This window comes from Macrobrachium rosenbergii, chromosome 25 (assembly GCF_040412425.1).
Source record: "Macrobrachium rosenbergii isolate ZJJX-2024 chromosome 25, ASM4041242v1, whole genome shotgun sequence".
Lineage (NCBI taxonomy): Eukaryota > Metazoa > Arthropoda > Malacostraca > Decapoda > Palaemonidae > Macrobrachium > Macrobrachium rosenbergii.
In genome coordinates, this window is record NC_089765.1 from 20,091,734 (window position 1) to 20,114,935 (window position 23,202).

General features: G+C 35.3%; 1 long non-coding RNA gene across 1 annotated transcript; it reads right to left on the reverse strand.

Annotated features, from left to right (window-relative positions):
• Nucleotides 1-13,951: 13,951 nt before the first annotated feature.
• LOC136852130 (uncharacterized) lies at nucleotides 13,952-16,612 on the reverse strand. Its single transcript, XR_010857080.1, has 2 exons — nucleotides 14,656-16,612; nucleotides 13,952-14,311 (listed from the first exon to the last, which is right to left on the reverse strand). It is a non-coding gene; the product is annotated as an uncharacterized lncRNA (long non-coding RNA).
• Between the last annotated feature and the right edge of the window lie 6,590 nt (nucleotides 16,613-23,202).

Sequence of the window (23,202 nt, forward strand, 5' to 3'; positions counted from 1 at the left end):
ATTGTAAATAGTACCTAAATTTACCAAAAAATAAGTATTCCGTGAAGATTTTTGATAATGTTGTTTTGGCAACAAAACAAAGAAGCCGAGTTTCCGAAGAATACACGAACTTTTAGCGTTTAAAAAAAATCTTTCAGTGGCGAAGTGCATGAACTACAGTATCACTAACATGAGATGATCCTATGTAATGTTTTGATACATAGATACATACACACAAGCATATACATACTGTAAATATGATCAACCATATGAAGAAACATTTCGTCTAGTCAGTATCTCTGGGGGGCTATCAAGATCTATCAGAACATTTCTTGTGACGGGGGTGGCACCAACAGCCTTACCCCAAAAGCCTAATTGAGAACTGGAGGACTGGCACCTTCTGGAGTCATTGCTTGGAAGGGATAAAGGCACAGTAATAAGCAGCACAAGCTGTCCTAGGATGTACTTGAAACGGTTTGGAGTAGATATGCACCTCAGTGTAGAGGAGTGCTTTTTGAAGGATTGTGAATGCCTTTGATGGAGGAAATGTGCCATAAAAGGCAAATAAGCGTTTCATCATCAGGCCAGTGACATTCACATTTTACACTGCCGTGGGATGCTGGATACAGATAATGGTATCCTTTCTGATCTGTATAGTAAAAAGGTCAGTAACTGGCTGGGGTATGGGATTTTCAACCTAATCCCCTGTATCAGTAATGCAAAAAAAAAAAAATAAATAAATAAATAAAAAAAATCAGAGTAAGAATAAATACAAAGTCTTGGGGTTTTAAAGTGCGTAGATGTGGTACATAAATCACTGTTTAGATAAAAAAGGCACTATGTATATATTTTGGGAAACAGGAACAAAGACGTCGACCCCATCCTCTCTGCACCAGTGGGATTTATTTCAGGCCTTGGGCACTTATAACATCCCATTTTGAGATATTTATGGTAAAGGTGTTAAAAATAATTAATTGAATTAAAACCTATAAATAATATAATCCTTACAACACATATGTCTTTGAGCAATGTAGTAAACCCCAGCACACACTGGAGATAACTGATTCTCTCTCTCTCTTGTAAGAAGCATTGTTACACACAACACTCCACAAGGAAGGATTTACTTCAATTTATTCAAATAGTTTGGAATAATGACCTTAAAATTGGACACCACCCATGAAGAGTGAGAGAGAGAGAGAGAGAGAGAGAGAGAGAGAGAGAGAGAGAGAGAGAGAGAGAGAGAGAGAGAGAGAGAGAGAGAGAGAGCAGGGCACTACAATGCACTCAAATTTCACGACAACCAATTGCAAAATATCGTCTCTGTGCGTTTTTTGTGATGCCCCGTGACATTTTTATAACAATTTGAGACGTAAATAATTAACCACTGACGTTTATGATCGTGCGATTATCATTGCAAGAAAAAATTGAACCTGAATAAAAGTTGATCATACCTCTCTGTCATGGTAAAAGTTCCATCTTCACAGTGCATCCTATTAGCTTCACAGATCAAGACATACTGTTCGAGATTGGTCAAACAGTTAACTTGGGGCTGTCTACTTCCAGCACACATGCTTCGTAATATTAGCCAATGAGATTGGCAGGTTAAAGAAAGTACGGTTTTGATTGGCTACCGGTTTCAATAATGAACTTTATTATTATTATTATTATTATTATTATTATTATTATTATTATTATTATTATTATTATTATTATTATTATTATTATTATTATTATACATTATTATTATTATTATTATTATTTACATGCTAAGGTAATTTCCACAAATGTCCACACTGAAAATCCTTCCCTCCCTCAGGGAATAAATTCCTCTAATTGTGGTTCCTTTGACACATTGTGGTATTGTAGGATTGAATGACAGGTACAATCGCTCTCAACTAAATGAAAGATCTCGAAGATTCACAGACAGAAAAGAACATAGATTGAAGAGTCTCTTGCATTCTTCATCGATAGTTTTGTATTCCTGTACACAGGAAACATTCTTTCTCCCCGAGAGACAAACAGAACAAGATGTCTTTCTTTCAGACATGGCGACAACATCACTCTATCAACGACTACGAATCTTTACTTTTCTCCATCTATACCCTACCACTGAGAAAAAAAAAAAAAAAAAAAAAAAGGAGATCGAGTAAGTGAAATATGGCATGCTAACCCCGTAGAGTGTTTAAATTCCGTTTTCTTTGGTGCGATACTCCTTTTTTTCCATTTTCCTAGAGCGAATAAATCTTCTTTTATTACTTGAAGGGGTTCATAAAGTCTTAAAAACCTTTGCCAGCTGAGCTTTCCATTTCATACATGACCATCTGGATGCTCTATGAACAAGAGCCCGTGCTGGAATAAGGCCAGCTTAATCTCGAAAGCAACAACATATTATCGTAAGCTGTAGACTCGATACGCTCCTGTAAAATAAATAAATGAACTTTTTGGCTATACAACAACAACAACAATAATAATAATAATAATAATAATAATAATAATAATAATAAATCTCTGAAGTCTCTCATAGGAATCCCCCCTCCCCCAACCTGCGCCACTTCCCTGATGTCAAACAATTTTAGCAGAAATTCAGACAACATGACATAAACATAGAGGAACTCTCGACAGTCCTGTTGTTGATGACGCCATTTATATGCATTTGCTCGCTTCATGAAATCGTTGCTATAAGTCACTAACCCTCAAACCTCTGACTATGGTTTATATATACGTATCTCGTCGTTTTTGGCATGCATATTACCATAAAGTATCAATATAATTCAGAAGATTTGCAGATAGACGGGAAATGGAGAAATGCCTTGAGGTGCTAATTATTCGTCACTTTCCTTCATCGAAGAGTTACCAGTTTTTGTTTTTAATGATGTATTTGCGTATTCTTACCCAAGGAGTCTGGAGCTATAACCAAAAAACTACTTAAATTTGTCATCAAATATACCCTGTAAAATTTCTTTTTCTTCTTTACTGTCTTTACGTGTGAATATATTAATTTTCAAATAATAATTATGAGAAATTAACATGGGCGTATGCATACTCCAAGTATGAGGGCTTGTGAGTGCAATAAAGAGTACAGGGTTTCATTTGTACATACGACCTTACACAGAGTCACACGGGAAGGACAGCTAAATATCCAAAATCAGTAAACCTTTTCAACAAACTTTAAGCAGAAAGAACAAAAATAATAAGCCTATCCGTGATGTAAGTAACAGTTTAGGAATTCATAATTCACTGTGGCCTTTAAGATGAGGATCGAAGAATATCTGACATTAATCGGCCCTCTCTAATAAAGCATTCTAAGATACTCGACAATGATTATAATCCGATTCGTACTGTTATTGGAGGAAGCGCTACTTAATTTTAACACTTTGAAGACTTCGTGATTCCATCTATTTGGAATAAAAGGATTTAACCCATTTTAATAGTTCAGAGAGAGAGAGAGAGAGAGAGAGAGAGAGAGAGAGAGAGAGAGAGAGAGAGAGAGAGAGAGAGAGAGAGAGAGAGAGAGAGAACCTTCAAACAGTGCGTATCGTGATTTTATTCGTTCTAGATTTATGAACAAAATTCTGTAATATTTTAGTTGTACTTATGTTAGTTTTACTTGTTTCAGATTGACAGAAAAAATATACAGGCACTGCTCCCACTAAAGTTGATCATCTATCCTCAGCAAAACTGAAGTGTTCAGACTGTAAACAATGATCATACCTTCTACTCTGGGTTGTGGTCTTCAACTTCTCTCGAACTTTCTTCCGTTGCGCTACCCCTCCTTGTCAGTCATCTAGCAGGCGGCCTTTAGAGAACGTCCATCGCGGCGATATTATTAATGACTTCAATGGAATGTTCACGTGAAGATTCCACGAAAGGGAATCTTACGAAGCACACACGCTGCCGGATTCTTTTTCGGCGTCGTCTACTGAGCAGGTGATGTTTTCTTTGCGCTACCCTTTAAGGTGGGTGGGCTCATTTGGTACAAGTGATTTTCACGGAAAGCGTTCCCAGTTGAGAATTTCATAATGTTCTCGTGCAGTGACATTTGAAAACGTAAAAATGAACATTACATAATGAATACTTCTGGATTTACGTGGACCCCACATGTACCGTATGTAATTAAACTGCATCATTGAATGTATAAACAATTTAGTATTTTTCTTACTTATAAAGCATGCAGCTAAGTAACCTGAAATCGTTTTCTTGTCTTCATTTTTGTTTACACTCATCAGCACATTTACTTTTGCATAGCTTCTTAACTTCACAATCTTAGTCTCTCTCTCTCTCTCTCTTTTGCGTGCATCAAGGGAGTTGGAAAGCTGAATAAACAAACAGGCGAGGCCCCAGCACCAGTCATCCTATAATTCCATATGAATATGTTATGCAAAATTCATTCGTCTCAACGATATTCCTTCGACAAGCCATGACACATATCACTTCTCCATCGTTTACTTCATAGTCATGGATGACACATGGGAGACGGCCGTTTCTACTAATTTATCTCCTGTTCTTAATTTATGTACCGTGTCAGTCAGTCGACTGGGAAATGTTTTATTATTATTTTTGTATTACCTAGTTGCTCTCTTCTCGGTGCATTAGCATTTATTCGTTGTATTTTACACAAACAAACACACACACACATATATATATATATATATATATATATATATATATATATATATATATATATATATATATATGTATATATGTGTATAAACACACACATGTTTATATATATGTATATGTATATGCACATTTATATGTAGATACTGTATATATGTATATATATCATATATAAACACACAGATATGTATATATTTGTATTGGATATGCATGTAAGTATGTATGAATGTATGCATGTAAGATATGTCTGTATTTGGGCCTGTTTCCCGAAATAATAATCCATTAGGCTCATGCCTGTCAGTTAGTCACCTTTGGTGGGCCATAACTACGCTGTAGGAAGTAATTGGGCTGGGAACATCATTTCAAAACCTCCAGTGCTGTGGAGAGTTTCTGCTAAAGGGTTTAGCTTCTGTTTAGTAGTTTAAAGGTAGGAATTCGGCGGCAATCATTGCATTGTTCTTTTCTGTGTCCACCTACTTTTATCGATCTTTCACCAACGGGACCTTTTGGTTTTCTTTAATGATAATCCTAACTCTGACCTAGCGTGTAAACTTTTACGGTAATCCAAGTGACGGAATCTAGATGCCTGTTTATACACTGTAAGGGGACAACTTATATACAGAGAATCTCAAGAAAATTCTTCACTTGCATTGCTTCTGACGAAGGGGCAGCCAAAGGTTTCTATACCTGTTTAACAAAACACCTGAAAAATCGACTCAACGAAGGGTCTTTTCTCTCCTGCAGTTGCCAACAAGTGATTGCTGTTTGTACGCAACTACGACTTCTAGTAGTACTAGCACTGTTGCTAGTAACAATAGGGTCTTACTACAACGGTTATCGTTTCATTATGGTCATTATTATTCTTATTATGACACTGAAGATACTGTTTATAGAATCCAAGTGTGGCTTTTACGTCCATCAAGTGCACGAAAGTCACTGAGATATTCAAAGACACGTCTCAATTCTTCATTGATCATTCACAAGTTCAAGCATATTTACCTGTTCCTGTCAGTCATCTATCTGTCACCTTTCACAAAGCGACTATCACGGCAACATAATTAATGGCTTCTCTGGAATGTTTACCCGAAGATTCCAAGGAAAGGGAAACTTATATACGTATGCTACTGGATTCTTTTTGGGAGTCATCTATTGAGTTTCTGAAACTCATAAACATTTATGCTACTGGATTCCTTTTGGGCGTCATCTATTGAGCATCTTGAATTTGTAAAAAAAATATTACTAGATTCGTTTTGGGCGTCATCTATTGAGTATCTGAAACTTATAACAGATCATGATATTAGATTCCTTTTGGGCGTCTTCTACTAAGCATCTGAAAACTCTAAACGTTCATGCTTTTGGAATCCTTTTGGGCGTCATCTATTGAGCATCTGATGCCTCCTGATGGATCCCTTTTCAGGTAGTTGAGTATATTCGAATACAATTGTTTTTACGTTTTGCAAAACGTTTTTGTTTTTAGTATACAGATATTATTCATCTTTATCACGTAATCATAGTTCATGGTCATAGAAAATGAGAGCTCTTAGCCTCATGCACTGGTACTTATGTAGGTGGGAATATATGCACATTTGCAGTTACATTTAAAATTTTCCCAGTTGAAATTACTTTCTCTTTTCATTTGTCCCTAAAGCAGAGAACGATCAGATATATCTTATGCCATTGTTCAAAGAAATAAGGTCACTAACTCTTTCCGTCATCATTTTATCATTCCCAAGTCTTCTTTTGGACATCATTTTCCAGAGACTCAAGTATTCCTAATAATTAGGCCAATTTGTGGACACATTTCATTTGTGCCAGGTATTTCTGACTTTCCATCAAACAAACCCTTTCTCTGTCGCCTTCCTTAACATTGAAATTAACTTGCACAACCACTTTTTATCGTTTTCCAAACACAGACAAACTCAGAAGACGACACCCTCTTTGATTATCACTTGACCTTTCTTGGGCTTTATACTCCCGCTATCATACGCGTTTCTCTCTCCATTCTCAAATCTAACACGCCTTCCATTTAAACACTTATTGTTCCATTAGTGTCTCTTCGTTTCTGTCGTAGCGTAAGCTCCCTCCTGATGAGGGACCCTTCTTACTTTGGTGTATAATACTATGCATCAATAAATTATTTTGAAAATATTTGTAAAAAAACTCTTGGTGTCACAATACAGAGGAACTGTCCTAGCTTGGTTCTATTACCAGAGCATTCTGCTGAGTCACTCCCGTCATTGTCTAGGGATATAATATATTCAAGGATCGGTATACTAAAAAAATAGAGAAAATAAAAAACCCACAAGGTAGATGCGTGTATCGATTCCGCGATCGCCGAACAAAGACAGAAAACTTAGCCACCGAAAATAGACAGGTCTTTATGACTGGGAATGAAGCTGTGTGTAAAATGAATGAGAAGAGGGAATCAATTATCAATTCAAATGGCCTTACAAGCTGCTTGATAGCGCCTGGAAGCTCCCACTCGCCCAGGAGATCTGAAGGAGGAAAGGTCGTCCTGAAGCCATCAACGGACACAAAACAGAGGAGGGTTGGTGGTCTGGAGATCCTTCTCTCTCTCTCTGTGTGAGTACTGTACCGTTCAAGTAATGATTTCATCCCCAAATTACTCGTTCAGTTACTTGTGAAAACTTACAAATCGTTAGTTTTTGTACAACATATTGTTTAAATTAGACCAATTTATACAGAATCTTGGAAAGTCACTTGTAAATGAAATATAGATCTTCAAAAGATTCAGTTAACCAAAATATTTGCTCCTCAAACTTTCGACTTTTTAAATCGATTTGTTTCTTTTGATTGCTTTTCGTCTACTCTTTCTTGACTCTATTCACTCTTTCTCTCTCCCTAAATTTTTCTCATTAAAGTACAAAAATATTTATGTGTTTGTAAAGATTATTCCAAATAATCGAAAAACCGTCTTAGGTATGATATCATTTTGTTGAGGTTGGTGGGAGTAGCCATGAAATTTGTGCCTTATAATACATAATATTTTTAGCATTTAAATAACACCAGCTCACTATTGTCTTATGTGTAAATGATATGAATTGCCAATACCCCGAAGAATATTGTGAATTAACATAGTAATAGGTCGCTCAAGTATGAAGTCTGACAGTCAAAACACAAAATTAGTTCTGTTCGGGAAAGACTCAGTCAGTTGCAGCACTCTAAAAGGAATGCTGAGAGAAATAACGACAATGAATCTGTGTATCTTCATATTTCATGAACTAAAACACGCTCTTTTGAAAAGATAAAGTCTCTAATGACCTCAAAATGGATGGGGCAATGTGGAAATATAGCTATTGCAAATGAGAAATTCCATTAAGATTACCTTAGGTTCAAGAGATCAGTTGGGTATTTTCTTCGTGGAATAGATTCTCTTCGTGGAGCCGATTTTCTTCAAGGAACCGATTTTCTTCCTGAAATTGATTTTCTTCGCAGACCCGCCTTTTCTAACCATCTGTAGGCGCAACATTCAGCCACTGAAAGAAGCCGTTTATGAAGAGGCCTGATATGAGGTAATATTTTGTCATGCAATTATTTTTCTTCTTCTTTTTCTCGTAATTTAACTCTGATCAAGAGTCTCACTGAGTTTACAAAAGAAGTGTTTTAGTAGCAAACTGGAATACACTGTAGCTTTGCTTTAATTTTCACGGTTAGGGGGCTAATATACTTCACTATAACCAGTTTTAAGGATTAATGGACGGAGGTTTTGGTGAGTGTGGCAATACTGTGCCAAAAATCCGGTTTTAAATGTTTGTTTTGGAGTTCTATAAATGGCTTTAAAACTTCTGGTTCTGTATGTATTTTCTTCAGTCTGCCTTTCATCGCCTCTCGGGGTAATTCTTTTTATTATATTTCTTCTCAACGTTCAACAGGACCAGCATCAAAAATCTCTCCAGTGAAGACAGGAATGTGGAGCTCCGTCTGTGCAGAAGAGACACAACGCCTAGCTCTTATCTAGCGGTTGTTCGAAACGTTGTAGTCACTGTCATCACAGTTTTTGTCACAGGTACCTGCTTATGTCAGTTGAAAACTATTGTTATTATTATTCAACAGATGAACCCTATTCATATGGAACAAACCCACAGGGGCCATTGACTTGAAATTCAAGCTTTCAAAGAATAAGGCAAATGAGTTGAAAGATGTCATAAAAAAAAGACTTTCCCTCACCTTCTGTTAAGCCCAGTGATAGACTGACAAACTGCAAAATATCGATTACAGTCGTAAAAGTGTTTAGTTTACAGTGCTGTATATTTGAAGTGCATAAAACGTATTTTGATTATGTGGCTACATAACAAAAGACACTTAAAAACATACTGATTATGGACAGATACTAATAACCACTGGTGCTTTCTCTTGACCGAAACTCTGGTTTAGTCAAAGAACGTAAGATAATTTTCTAAATCAGAATGGCAGATATTGGCAGACTTAAATCATTCACTGGATAGCATTTTCAGTTGCCTCCTTTTATGCGCTGAATGTTTTATGATCTGGTATGGTTGATATATGCATTATATTTTCTATATATGCCTAAATGTTTTAAGATATTGTTAATAGATCGAATTTTTATGAAGAGATTGATAATTGAATAGTACATCTTTATCGTCATTTTGCAATTGCTGCTACAGTCCTTGGGAAAATTGCATTTAAATTCAACTTTTTATTTGGTGAGTAACTGTTCAATTCATCTGTGCACGGAATTTATACTTCTTACTTTTCTAGGGGAGAACCCTACGCAAAATTGCATATGTGCAGGCACACATATCTTCATACGTGAATGCACCTGCAACCACCCACTCTTCAGCAAATGACAAAGTTGGCGAGCTCATATAGGAATGCACAAATGTAGGCATTTACTTTTTCGTCGAAATGACAGCATTTCTGGATTGGAAAGAGTGCACACAGCAAAAATCCAGTTTAATCTAGATTTCTGGATTCACGAACAAATGCCCCAAGGGAATTTTGATCACTCATGGAATGGTTAACATACTTTCAAAATTTCAAAGATATGGAGACAGGAATCAATATAAAAAAAAAAAAAACGTTAAAAACTTTCAGAAAGCAGAATTGGCAATTGTTCAGTTACTAGAAATTCCTAGATGTATTTAGATGGAAAAACCATTCAATTCAATGTGGTAATGTTTTGATGGGAAAATTACGATCTCAGTCCCATTAAAACATCTCTAGTAAAAAATATGATGGGGGACTTACTAAATATTTTTGCTATTGTTCGTTTAGCTTTATGCGGCTACAGTTATATTTTTAAGATCAAATTTAACCACGTCCATTCAAAGGATTTAGAGTGATCAAAGATTTAAGCAGTATTATTTTCATACAAAGGTAATATAATCCAGTGAGGCATTACAGTGCTTATACTACAATGCTGTCATCTGCATCAACTGAGCTGTAAGTTGTAAGTAAATTAGGAAAATGATACATAGAATACATCCTGTATTTGCTTTTATAACGAATTAAAAGATGCATAAAGGATTGATTGAATTCATCACATTCATGAAACCACGCGTAATTGCCCTTAGGAACGATCGTAATATATGCAAATGCGTTGCACTTCATAAAAATAAGGCTGTAGCATGTTCGTTATCAAATTTATGAAGTCGCTGTGCATCTGCTCATAGATCTTAGCTACCAAAAAGTTCATTTTGAAGTGGTTGAGAACTGCTAATAGTGGATTTTTATAAGGTATTTCAGGGAACTTTGTATTTTCCACTGTTCTGTAGCTTTTACACGGCCTCATAAACCAACATTCTACGTCGTGGATTTTTATACGGTATTTCAGGGAACTTTGTATTTTCCACTGCTCTGTGGCTTTCATACGGCCTCATAAACCAACATTCTACGTCGAAGTACATAACACCTCTTTTCTTCAGTGATCCGCTACTTGATCAAGGACGTACATCTACCGTTTTGATTTTATTGCTTTCCACTTCAATTCATAAATTGGAATTCTAGATTTTTGTCTAGAAGATACGGTCGGTACAACTTGAGAGACTTTGTGCTAACAGGCATCTATAGCCACAAAGTCGCATAAACTATCATTCATAAGAGAACTCAAATAAATTACATGGTTTTTGATAATTAACTCCGATTAACAGGTTTTCTGTTTGTTGAAATCTGGTTAGTGTTAGAGGATTATATGCGAGGGCATACCCTTGTATGCTATACTCTTACATTTTCTTTGCAGTGGTATTCTTGCCGAATGGTACGTTCCATCGAGTAGGATGTGAGGCATACAACATCAATAAACAACCGCCAACTGCCATTGAATACAGGTAATCAGAGTATTTACGTAAACGTATTTTTGACTTGAAATATTTGTAATATAATTCGTCTTCAGTAAATCAATTGGCGATTAACCTTTACAATCTGAATATTGGAGATCCAGAATGATTTGTTTACTCAGAGACGTAAGATACATGTAATAATTAGCACGTGGGCCAAGATAGACCCAAATATCTTGAAGGGAGGAGGGTGTTTGTGTTTGACTATTTAAAGAAAAAGGCAAAAATAATCTGGCAAAAAATGGTTTATTGCTTAGGAGACCTTGGAGTGTGTGCAGGGCTGCAGTGAATTAATTTGTTTATTGTTTGTTGTGGGTAAACATAACAATGATTAAGTTTCTTGATGACTCAATGGAATGATTACACAGCTTACTGAATTTTTCATTCATTTCTGTGAAGCAGTCAGAGGAGAAGCAATAGATTTTTCTAAGCGAATACAATGACTTAAGTTAGACACCAAGAAACTTTACACAAATCATAGCCTTGATCTTGCAGTTTGATACTGGGAAAATATCTGTTTCCTTATTTAGAAAAATTTTTCTGACAATAAAACTTATCTTTTTGAAGATGGAAATAAACATTATTTTATCTGATCAGCTATGATAAAGAAATCTTTGCGGTCATAATAAAATTATCCTTATATATTTCAGTGATCTGCTTGAAAACAATTTGGTTAAATTGTTAAAGGAACTGGGTGAGTCGAAACCTCTGAGTTTTCAACTGCTTTACGACGGGGATAATGAAGGTAAGTTTTTATTACTTATTTTCGTATAACTTATTACTGATGTCCTTTATTTTATGAAGATCAAGTCACAGAAAATCAAATAAGGATTTCGATGCTAAGACGTCAGGGCGTTTACTTTCCAAGCGTACTTGACAGCCTCGTTTTACGGGAAAATTCAGAGAAAAACTTTTTGGATCTTGTCAAGATTAGCGAACCCATTCGCAGCAGGGTTCACTATTCTTTACAGGAAGATTATTGGGTTCGTTAGTCTTTTCATGGGAATATTCGGGTTCGCTGTTCCAAACATGAACAGTTAGGTACTAGACATTTGATCCCCCAGGTGTTACTGCTAAACCTGGCGAAATACATTTGACCCCCAGGGGCTAGTACTAAACACGACGACAAGTGTAGATGAATCACTGTTTCACCGTGTTTAATACTAGCCCTCATGTGGAATTGGAACTCGGGCCGGAAAGGGTTGGCCATTCTTTGCATGGGAATCACTGGGTTCGTTGTTCTTGACATGGAGATGTTGGGTTCGCTATACTTGACATGATCCAACTTTTTCGTATTCGTAAATGTTCTTTTATTTGTCTATTGGTCCCAGGATTGCCCTTGTGGCGGAACGATCATGAGTGCTTCTTATCATTGTTGAAATAAGTTGGTCTTCCCGTTCTTGGCCAAGTAACTGAGCTTTCGTCGAGCCATAGATTCCCTATCACTTTGCTACCAGTGTTAGAATAAGTCTCTCTTACCTGATGATTCGTTTTCACACAAATGGCAACAGTGGCTTAAGTCACCTCAGGAGGCTATCCTATTCGATCACTTCCAAGTCACTGCGTTTCAATAAACAGCTTCCGCTTTTGTATCTATAACCAATAACGCTTTACTAAGGAGCTACAGTGTCCCTCCTCTCAGTACACCTAGGCCAAATCCTTTACTGCGGTGTGGAAGTTGGAACAGTTACGTCGGCAATACTGTCGATGGTAATGTTTCTAAGTTTGAGAGTTTGTAGTGATTCTTTAAGCTACAATGTGACTTAGGCCTAGTTTTGGTGTTGTACCTCACATGCTGTTTTGTATTCTTGTATTAATCTGTTTATTGTAAAAAAAAAATTCATTTGTTCGGTTTAGGCCATTCAAGTTTTTTCTCAGCTGCTGTTTATTGCCCATGCAATTATCTGTTTATCATTACTACTACTTGAATAAAGTTAAAAAAACGCTACCTTAATTTTTATTGAAGGGCAGTTAAGTTCTAAATAAATCTGATACTTTATATAAGGTGGCTATAAGTTACCTATAAACCTGTTGAGATAATTCAGAAAAGAAAATTGCATTCGCCTGTAACTACAATTACAATTTTGTCTAATTAAAATAGATATAATCAAACCAAGTTTACGTCACTTGAGTAATTGTCACTTCTGCTTTGAGACCTGTACTCCTTTTCATTTACTCTAACACAAAACAGAAAAGGCTTATCGCATCTCAAGGATATTATCTCTGGAAATGTATGGAGTGTCGACCTTCTACTTCGACAATCATACGAAAACACACCTGGACTCGATCGTCAAACCTGCCTCTCAGGGAACATCCCTCGTCACTTTATGCAGTTTTGAAAACGTCTTGGATACTTTCATGATGGTAAGAGGTATAAGAATATTTTGTTTTTGCTAAAATGCAAGTACATTCATTACAGGTCTGTCAGAATGCCTGGAAGCAGATTTTGAATTAACAGAATTTTTTAAAGCTACAAACAAAATATACTTTGCTTTGACGATGAACAATACCCATTTTGTATATCTTTCCACGATAAAGGATTTCTTCATAACAGCCCAAGAAGAAATAGTTAACTGTTGTTTTCTGAAGTTTAGACTGTGGTGTATAAATGAGAATTATCACGTGAGCAGAAGATAAAACTCACTCTTAGAATGAAGGATTCTATCTTATTGATTGCGTCAAGTGTTACAAGTTAAAAGTAGGCAAGACTATAAGTATCCATGATTACAATAATCCTTTGAGCCTTCATAAATTAACTTTGCATCACACAATTGTTTAAGACTGATGTCAGTAGCCCATACTATTTCTCAACATTCACTGAGTGCCACGATTCACTCTGTGTATTGACTGACAGTTATATTTCTCCCTTTTAACTGAAACTGCATAATTTCTGTTTTATTCATCTTATTACTATTTTATAAAATACACGAGCATTTGCTGACGTATATTAAACTCTGGCATAAAATAAGATGACTATTTTATATGAAGAAATACTACATGACTGATGACAAGGTTTCATACAAGAATAAAGATATTAAACTGGGAATAAAAGTTTATCAAGAGTGGATTACTGTAAAATAAAGACATGTTAGAAATTAACAAGATAACTTATTCCATAACTACAGCTGAGCAATATAAATCATTTATTCAAAACAACACGTTATTTCTTACATTCTGACTCCCCATTAAATAAAATTAAACCCCGATTATCGTGAAATATCTGTTATGATTTCAGATTAGTGCTAAACGGATCGAGAGTCACTTTGTCAACTGGATTTTGGTATTCAAGAACGAGGAAGCCAAAAAAGAATCCATGGGTGCGCTGCAGTCTCTCATTTTTGAGGGAACTCACGTCACAATAGTCAACCAGGAAACAAGTGGAGCATTTCTTGTGTATTCTGCAAATGTTAAAGAGGATGGTGTTATGAGGTACATTGTGGATAGATTAATAAATGTACAATCAAGTAGGTTTTTCAGTGGACATATGCCTGCAGATACAATCACACGTAAGAACAGTAAAGTGTGAATTAAAATTGCCGCTTTTTATTATTATTTTTTTTTGTTTTGCATAGATGATGGGAAGGTAATACTTATATTTGTGATAAGTGGGTCACCTGCCTTTGGCTAGGTGGTGACTGTTTTACCTTATAATAAACGACAGTGTAGTGCCAGAAGGTCTAACGTGTGGTTGTTCTGAGTATCAAAGACAGTCAGTCGAAAAACGGGAGCTGTGTCTACTGACCATAGAGAAACTTTTGGTTCCAGATTTAAATTGATGACAAATCCCAAAACGTCTTGAGGAAGTACTGCAAAAGTACTATAGAACCTGGTAAGTGAAGGAGATAAGGAAATATCAGAGGAGCATGGAATTAAGTTAAAGAAGGTTTTATTTCTTTTATGGAGATTTGGAGACAGGCGTTGGAGTTTGGAAGCATCTATGTCTGTGGTGAAGAAAGATTGGTCTTACATTTCAGTACAGAAAACTCTGCCAACTATTTTCCATTGACGAGATATTAAAGCTCATAGGGATATAATATAGTAAGGATATTCTTAAACTTATACTCGGATTAAAATATGTTACATTTTTTCGTTGGGGATAAGTTTGAATTTCAATTAGCACTTTACAGTTATGATATATATGCTTTCAATGATAATACGTCTGCACTTAATATACTTGATACGTACCCAGATTTTTATACGTAAAAAGCTAAACTTTATTGTGCAATCATCAGAACCTCATTTTTAATTTTACTAACATCAATAAACTGAGAAGAGGCTGGCTATAAATAAGAATGTATAAGCTTTATTAGATAAAAATAAGTTTTCTCATTATTATTATTATTATTCAGAAAATGAACGATATTCTTATGGAACAAGCCCACAATAGCTATTGAACTGAAATTCAAGCTTCCAAGGAATATGGTGTTCATTTGAAAGGAGTTACAGAAGTTAATGGGAGACACAGAAAGAAGGGACCACTTAATAAAAAGAAAAACACAAATAAATATTTCTCCCTAACCTAAAGAGTCATGCATACCATTTTCTCGTTCCCTTGAAGGTTCTACTACAAAGGACGATGGAAGAGCAACTACGAAGGCAAACGACCCCAGCTCATGCCCCTGTACGACCCCAATCAGTACTTGAACATGAATGGCCGACAGCTCCTCGTTGCAGCCAATCACGACCCTCCTAGCGTCGAGCTTGGAGGCCAAAACAAAGATGGAAGCTTCCAGATGCTAGGAGGAATCGATTATAATATTCTCGAGTCACTCCGGAGGAGATTAAACTTCACGTAGGTGTGATGTGTTCCTTCTTAAGACCCAGGAGAACTGAGGGGCCCCTCTTGATGGAATAATTTACATTTCATTTGGTGCACAAGGACTTTTGCCTGACTGATTCCATGCAGTGACCTTGAAGGCTCAGTGAATGTATTTACTGGAATGTGGCATTGCAAATATTAGAGAGGATAACCAGAATGAAAGTCTCAATTCTAAACTAAGCATTGACTTTAAACGAAGACTTGATTATAAATGAAACCTTGATTATAAACGAAGCCTTGATTTTAAACGAAGTCGTATTTCTAAACGAAGTCTTGATTTTAAACGAAGACTTTATTATAAACGAAGCCCTGATTTTAAACGAAGACTTGAATATGAACAAAGCCTTGATTTTAAACGAAGCCTTGATTATAAATGAAGACTTTAATCCTAAGCGAAGCCTTGATTGTAAACGAAGCCTTGATTATAAATTAAGCTTTAATTTTAAGCGAATACTTGATTATAAACGAAGATTTGATTTTAAATGAAGCCTTATCTCTAAACGAAGTCTTAATTTTAAACGAAGCCTTGATTTTAAACGAAGTCTTGATTTTAAATGAAGCCTTATTTCTAAACGAAGCCTTGATTTTAAACAAAGACTTGATTATAAAGGAAGCCTTGATTTTAACGAAGCCTTGATTTTAAACGAAGACTTGATTATAAACGAAGCGTTGATTTTAAACAAAGCCTTGATTATAAACGAAGACTTTAATCCTAAACGAAGCCTTGCTTTTAAACGAAGCCTTGATTATAAATTAAGCCTTGATTTTAAACAAAGACTTCATTATAAACGAAGATTTGATTTTAAACGGAGCCATATTTCTAAATGAAGCCTTGATTGTAAATGAAGCCTTGATTATAAACAAAGCCTTAATCCTAAAATAAGACTTGATTTTAAACGAAGCCTTGATTTTGAATGAAGCTTTGATTCTAAATGAAGCCTTGATTTTAAAAGAAGCCTTGATTCTAAACGAAGAGATTGAATGCAGAATTTTCACTAACAAATGTAAATACTTTTTGCCAGATGTACTTTATGGCCAACTTCCATTTTAGTTACTTAACTTAGATTCGCATGTATAAAAGTGTTTATTAAGACACAGTTTAGATATTATTATTATTATTATTATTATTATTATTATTATTATTATTATTAGATAAGATGTATGTTCAGCCGACTTCCACTTTAGTTACCAGACTTAAAATCATATGCATAAAAAGGTTTACTGAGACAAACTTTAGTTATTATTATTATTTTCTAAAAATCTCATAATAGCATGAGTCAAAAATTGAAGATATTAAATATTATATATATATTATTATTATTATTATTATTATTATTATTATTATTCTTAAAATATATCATTTACAATAACATGAGTCACTACCATTTTAGTGACTCATGCTATTATGAGTTTTTATGAAAATAATAATAATATCTAAAGTTTGTCTCAGTAAACATATATTAAAGTCTGGTAACTAAAGTGGAATATATAATATATCTTATATATATAATAATATAATAATAATAATAATAATAATAATAATATATCTAAACTGTGTCTTAATAAACACTTTTATACATATATATATATAACTAAAATGGAAGTTGGCCATAAATACATCTATGGCAAAAATATTTACATTTGTTAGTGAAAATTCTGCATTCAATCTCTTTGTTTAGAATCATCTAAAATCAAGGCTTCATTTAGAATCAAAGCTTCATTCAAAATCAAAAAATCAAGTTATTATTATTATTATTATTATTATTATTATTATTATATATATATATATATATATATTATATAGGTACAAGGTGGTTTCCCCATATATATATATATATATATATTACCCCATATATATGGAACAATTACTGGAATGATTGGAATGGTATATAAGGGAAGTCCATCTTGCAGTAACTGGAATATATATAACCGTAAATTAAACTATATATTATAATATATATATATACCACCCTTTGAATAGTACACATTCTATATATATAGTCATAAATAGATAAATAAATCTTCACCTATCTATTTATATATACTCTAAAATATCAGTGGGTTTCTTCACCATTATTATTATTATTATCATTATTACAAACAAGGTTATTTTAAGAGACGTAATCCAGCCCGATGGAACAGTTACTGGAATGATTGGAATGGTGAGAAGGGAAGTCCATCTTGCAGTAACTGAAATAGCTATGAACAGTAAATTAAACTTCAGTTAGAATCTACACCAACCATCCTTTGAAACTGCACATTCTATATACACTCTAGTCATAAATAAATAAATAAATCTTCACCTATCTATTTATGAATACTTAAAATATTAGAGTTTTGTTCATTTTAAAAGACTTTTACGAACACTCATTATTTTAAGAGATATAACCAAGGACTTTTGTTTTTTTTACAGTCGCGAGAAACAGAGTCATTGAATATGCCACACCCTACTTCATAGGGCATATGTGCATATACTCAAAGGCGCTCAGCGAGACGAGTAGGGAATTAGCAATCTTGGCTCCTTTTTCCTTGGAGGTAAGATAAAGGTTATTAGAGTCGTCAGAACAGCACAGATGAAATATATTCAGCTCATAATCACATACAAAGATCTTTCATGCATTTGATTATCTTTATGAGCAAATTCAAGTAAGAAAACTCTGTTGCACGTCAGAAAAGTTGAGACAATGGTGCTAGATTTCCGGTATTGTTGATGTAACAGCGTCAAAATGATCTTCATTAAGATCATTCGACAATTTTACAATGAGTAAAAAACTTCTTTTATCCAAACCATGGTAAATATTGGAAGCATCGAAACATCTGCTTTTATGACAGCACTGGAAGGTACTGTAGTTGGGAAGTAAATCACATCAGACTTACAGAAGTAAACCAGACTCTTACCTCCAGCGTGGAATCATTTCAGCTCCATTTGAAGGTAGCAGGTCTATGCCTGTTCTGGAGATATCGATTTGATTATCGCTCTCCAGAGCTTCTTGGTTACATTTAGAATTATTTTGATATTGCTCTCATGAGTCTCTTGCTTGCATATTGCGTCTGCTCTCTTGCTTTTGGTGCATCCATCAGGACTTATTGCCCCACACATACTTTGTAGAAGTCACTTACTCAAAGGGCGAAGAGTCTAGTCACTCTCATATAAAATTCACTCCAGAATGGCATTTTCTACTACTCTGTGTATATTCTGAACACCTGCCCAGGCTTCACTTCAAGAGGCAAGTTTGTTATCTCTCAAGAAATATGTTCTTATTCTTCTTGATCCTCATTACTTGCTGACTTAAATTCAACTTAAAGATATCCTAATTAATCATTGCACATTCCTGATATTTGCTGCTGTTGAAAAGTGGGTGGATCAGTTTTTAATTGCTCGCTGACAAATTTTCAGCTCCTTTCTGACTGTTCATTTCAGGTTTGGATCTGCATCGTTATCTCCACTCTTGCAATCGGTCCTATACTGAAGATTCAGTCGAAGCTATCGGAGAGATTCAGCGCACACAAAACCAGCTTCGACCTACAGAGCTATTCTTTCAACATGTTCCGGAATGTGGTGTCCCAGGGAAACCTTCTCGAAACTACAAGTTGGTCCCAAAGGCTTATTTTCTACTTCTGGTACTTCTTCTGTCTCATCATATCCGGTAACTTGTTTATTATCGTATGGAACCTTAACATGACTTTGTTTGTGGATTGTTATGATAGGCAAAATCAATCGTTTAGAATTCCCACTCAAATGGAAGGCAAGTTTTGTGGGAAATCAGAGCAGATGATGATCTGCACACACTAAAGAGGCATTTGAATCTAGAAATAAACAAGAATGCAAATCTTACGCAAAATGATAGATATTAAATACAGTACTTCAACTATTACTTCCCAAGACACTTCACATACAGCTACAAAAATCTGTGGATGGAATAGGAATAGCATATGAAATCTGAAGATCATAACAGAATAATTTCAAGTATTTTGAACTTCTTTCTACAAGTTTATGGTGAAGACTCTTTCCTAGCTCTGGTTCTACATCATAAACAATTTAAATTTTACTTTTACAAATGTAACTTCAACATTCTAATAAATTCTTGCATAGAAGACTAGAGAAACTTTGCCTTCTATAAAATGGTCTATAAATTTGCTTATTATAAAAGAGATCTATAACTTTGCCTAACATAAACATATCTATAACTTTGCCGAATATCAGAATGATCTATAACTTTGCCCAACAGAGATGATCTATAACTTTGCATAATGTAAAAATGGCCCATTACTCTGCCTAATATAACAAAGATCTCTTACAGTTCTTTACTCCAGTACATTAACTGCTGTGTTTGCTGTCCCTGCCTACGAGAAGCCAATCGACACTTTAGAAGACCTTCCAAGAGCAGTGGAAAGCGGACTGACTCTCACGGTAGTTGGGGACTCTACTAATGAATACATGTTCAAGGTCAGAATGGGCAGCCCTCAACCTTTTCCACTCATGAATCATTTTATATTTCTGTGACTTGACTGATATAGTTCTTTAAATCAAGGAATTAGCATTGTTTAAACTTGAGATTTACATGGTGGCGAAGGTTTAGAATTTCTTGAGAATCAGAGTTGCAAATACGTTTGCGAATGGTTCCTAAATGTCTAATTTGGAGGTATTTTTCTGAACCAGTTCTCCTCCCTGACAGTTTTGGGGATCTTAACTTGGGAAAACTGGTCTTTTTGGCTTCTCTGACTGACCGTGAGATACTGTTTCAAGTTGCTCTAAAATTCTTATACTTTTAACTACAACGCCTTTTCTTCAGGTAAACTATTTCACATTTTGAACTCAGTACACCCAACCAGAATAAACAAGTAAAACATACGCCGAAGTTTCTTCGGCGTAAGTGAGTTTTCTGTACAGCGTATAATGCTGTATGAAACTTTCAGCCACGGCCCATGAAACTCTTAGCCGCAGCCCATGAAACTTTCAGCCACGGCCCGGTGGTGGTCTGTGTTGTTGGTACCTTTAGTGGTGTCACTGAGGCTAGAGGGCTGAAATTTGGTATGTTTGATAATTGGAGGGTGGATGATCAACATACCAATTTGCAGCCCTCTAGCCTCAGTAGTTTTAAAGATCTGAGTGAGGACATAAAAAGTGCAGATGGACAGATAAAGCAATCTCAATAGTTTTCTTTTACAGAAAACAATATTCAGAGCCAGCATTGTAATTAACTTAAAAATATTGAACCCTCTCCCTCAAATAAGGTAACTTCTATTTTTATAGTAGCAAGACATACGTCACCAGATAATTACACTGACTTGACCAATCGTTCCAGGAAGCAACCGGAGGCATTTACAAACAAACCTGGGACTTGTTTAACCACAAAGACAGATCCAAGAGCTTTGTGGAGAACTCCGAAGTTGCCATGAAACTCGTAAGTCAAAAGACTCAACGGGAATAAATGTGGAAAAATAAATAAAAGAGATTTAGCAAATTGTTCATTAAAAAATACTCATAGTAGCATGAGTCTTCAAATGGAGAAACAAATCCACAGCTATGTGTATGTACATATATTTAAAGATAGATCTGTACAGATTTCTTTCGGGAATCTGTTAGATTTGAACAGATTTCTGAAAGTGACCTGTCTTTAAATATATGTACATATACATAACTGTGGATTTGTTTCTCCAAATCATTCATTCAAAATGCAAATGTGTGATAATTCACTTATTTTGTTGATTCTTTAACCTAAGAACAACCAGTAAATAAACCTTTTTGACTTTTGTTTTTCCTTATGCCAGCGAAGGTCTTGGAGGGGAAAGCGATACACATAGTCCCTTGCCTCAATGGGAGAATCCTCATCGTGCAGATGGGGAAGAACAACTTCTACACCGGGCGGGGGGTCTTCTACCCACAGAACGTTGCGTTCGCCCTTCCCCAGGGGTCACCTTACAGGAAAGTCTTCAATAATGTGTAGGTGACTTCTTATATCTCCATTTAAAAAAAATATTAGGGTTTTTATTTGCTAAGTTAGTGTTAGAACATACTTGTGTTGATATTTACACAATTCTCAGTTGGGCTATTTTTCACAGGACGTTTAAAATTTCACAATATTATTATTTGCCTGGTTAATGCGAGAGTATACCATTGCTGATATCTAATGTACAGTATGATCAGTTGGGTTTTTGTTACACAGCTGTTTATAGTTATATAACTACTTATAATTGTACCTCCGCATTGTCTGGTTTCTTTGGTTAGCTAGAGAGGTCGTTCGCGAGTCTGTTACAGCTGTTAAGATAAAGGTCAGACTCATCCATATCAGATGTTACTAGCTAAAGCTATTCAACCTTAGTGAAGGTAATATATTTTTGATACATTACAGACGAATGAGGAGTCTAGTAGGCCCAATAAACACCTTGTAGAGTCTCTCCTCAAGTGCTTATGTATTTTGTCTGCTATTAACAAAGTTTGTTAGTAATACTGGCAAGATCTATTTCTAGTTACTTTCATGCAATGAATATCCTCAGTCACTTTACAATCAGGAACATTTGCAAGTTATCTCTCCTTTTTTTTGTTTCAGGGTCCGAAAAATTGTCGATGCAGCGTTAGTGACGAAGTGGGACGAAGACGAAATAAATAAAATGGCTAAAAAGAGCACCGTAGAGGTCAAGAAATCCAAGGTCTTGGTCATTTCTCTTGTTCACCTTCAGGCAGGTCTTCTCTCTTTTATGTGTATCTCTTTATATTCATAGGTAAATAACTTGTTTGCTGGTAAATACAGCGTCGACAGTGAATCTGAAAAGTAGGTCGAAGAAATAAACTTCACAGTGGGGAAGTTTTGAATGTCTTGTAAAGCTATTATTATGTCTGGCAGTAAAGTAGATATAGTTTGTTCATAAACAATTCTTCTGGCACTTACAAAAATCCTGGAATCAAAAGAAAATTGTTCAATGAGTAAGGTATTCATGATGTATTTTTAGACCGTACTCAGCATAGGTCATTGTAGAGTTTTGTGCATGCATCCCGAAGTCTGTGGTTTGATTTATACCCACTCTTGCCAGTTGACCCACCTCAACGTCAGCTATGAGTCGATACCAGAAATTAACAGAGAGTCAGTCATAAAAATCTAATTTTATCTATCTATTTATCTTTTTCAGGTTATACAAGTAAAACAGTCCCGTTTTCTGAAGGACATTAACCTGGAAAGTCACATAATTGTATAGTGTCGCATACCTTAATGATACATATCTTGGATTTATTTTATTCCTTTATTTCAGGCCGCGTTCTTCCTCCTGCTACTTGGGTACTCCATTGCAATCTCAGTGTTATTATCAGAGGTCCTTGTGTGGATGATGTTCCTCAAAGAGAAAAACTGACGATGAGGCACAAAAGTCATTCAATCATTCAAGATCAAATATCTTACATATGTTAAGAATTATGAAAAGTATATTTTCAGTTCTTGTAAAACGGTAATTTTCATAATTTATTCCCTGGTGTGG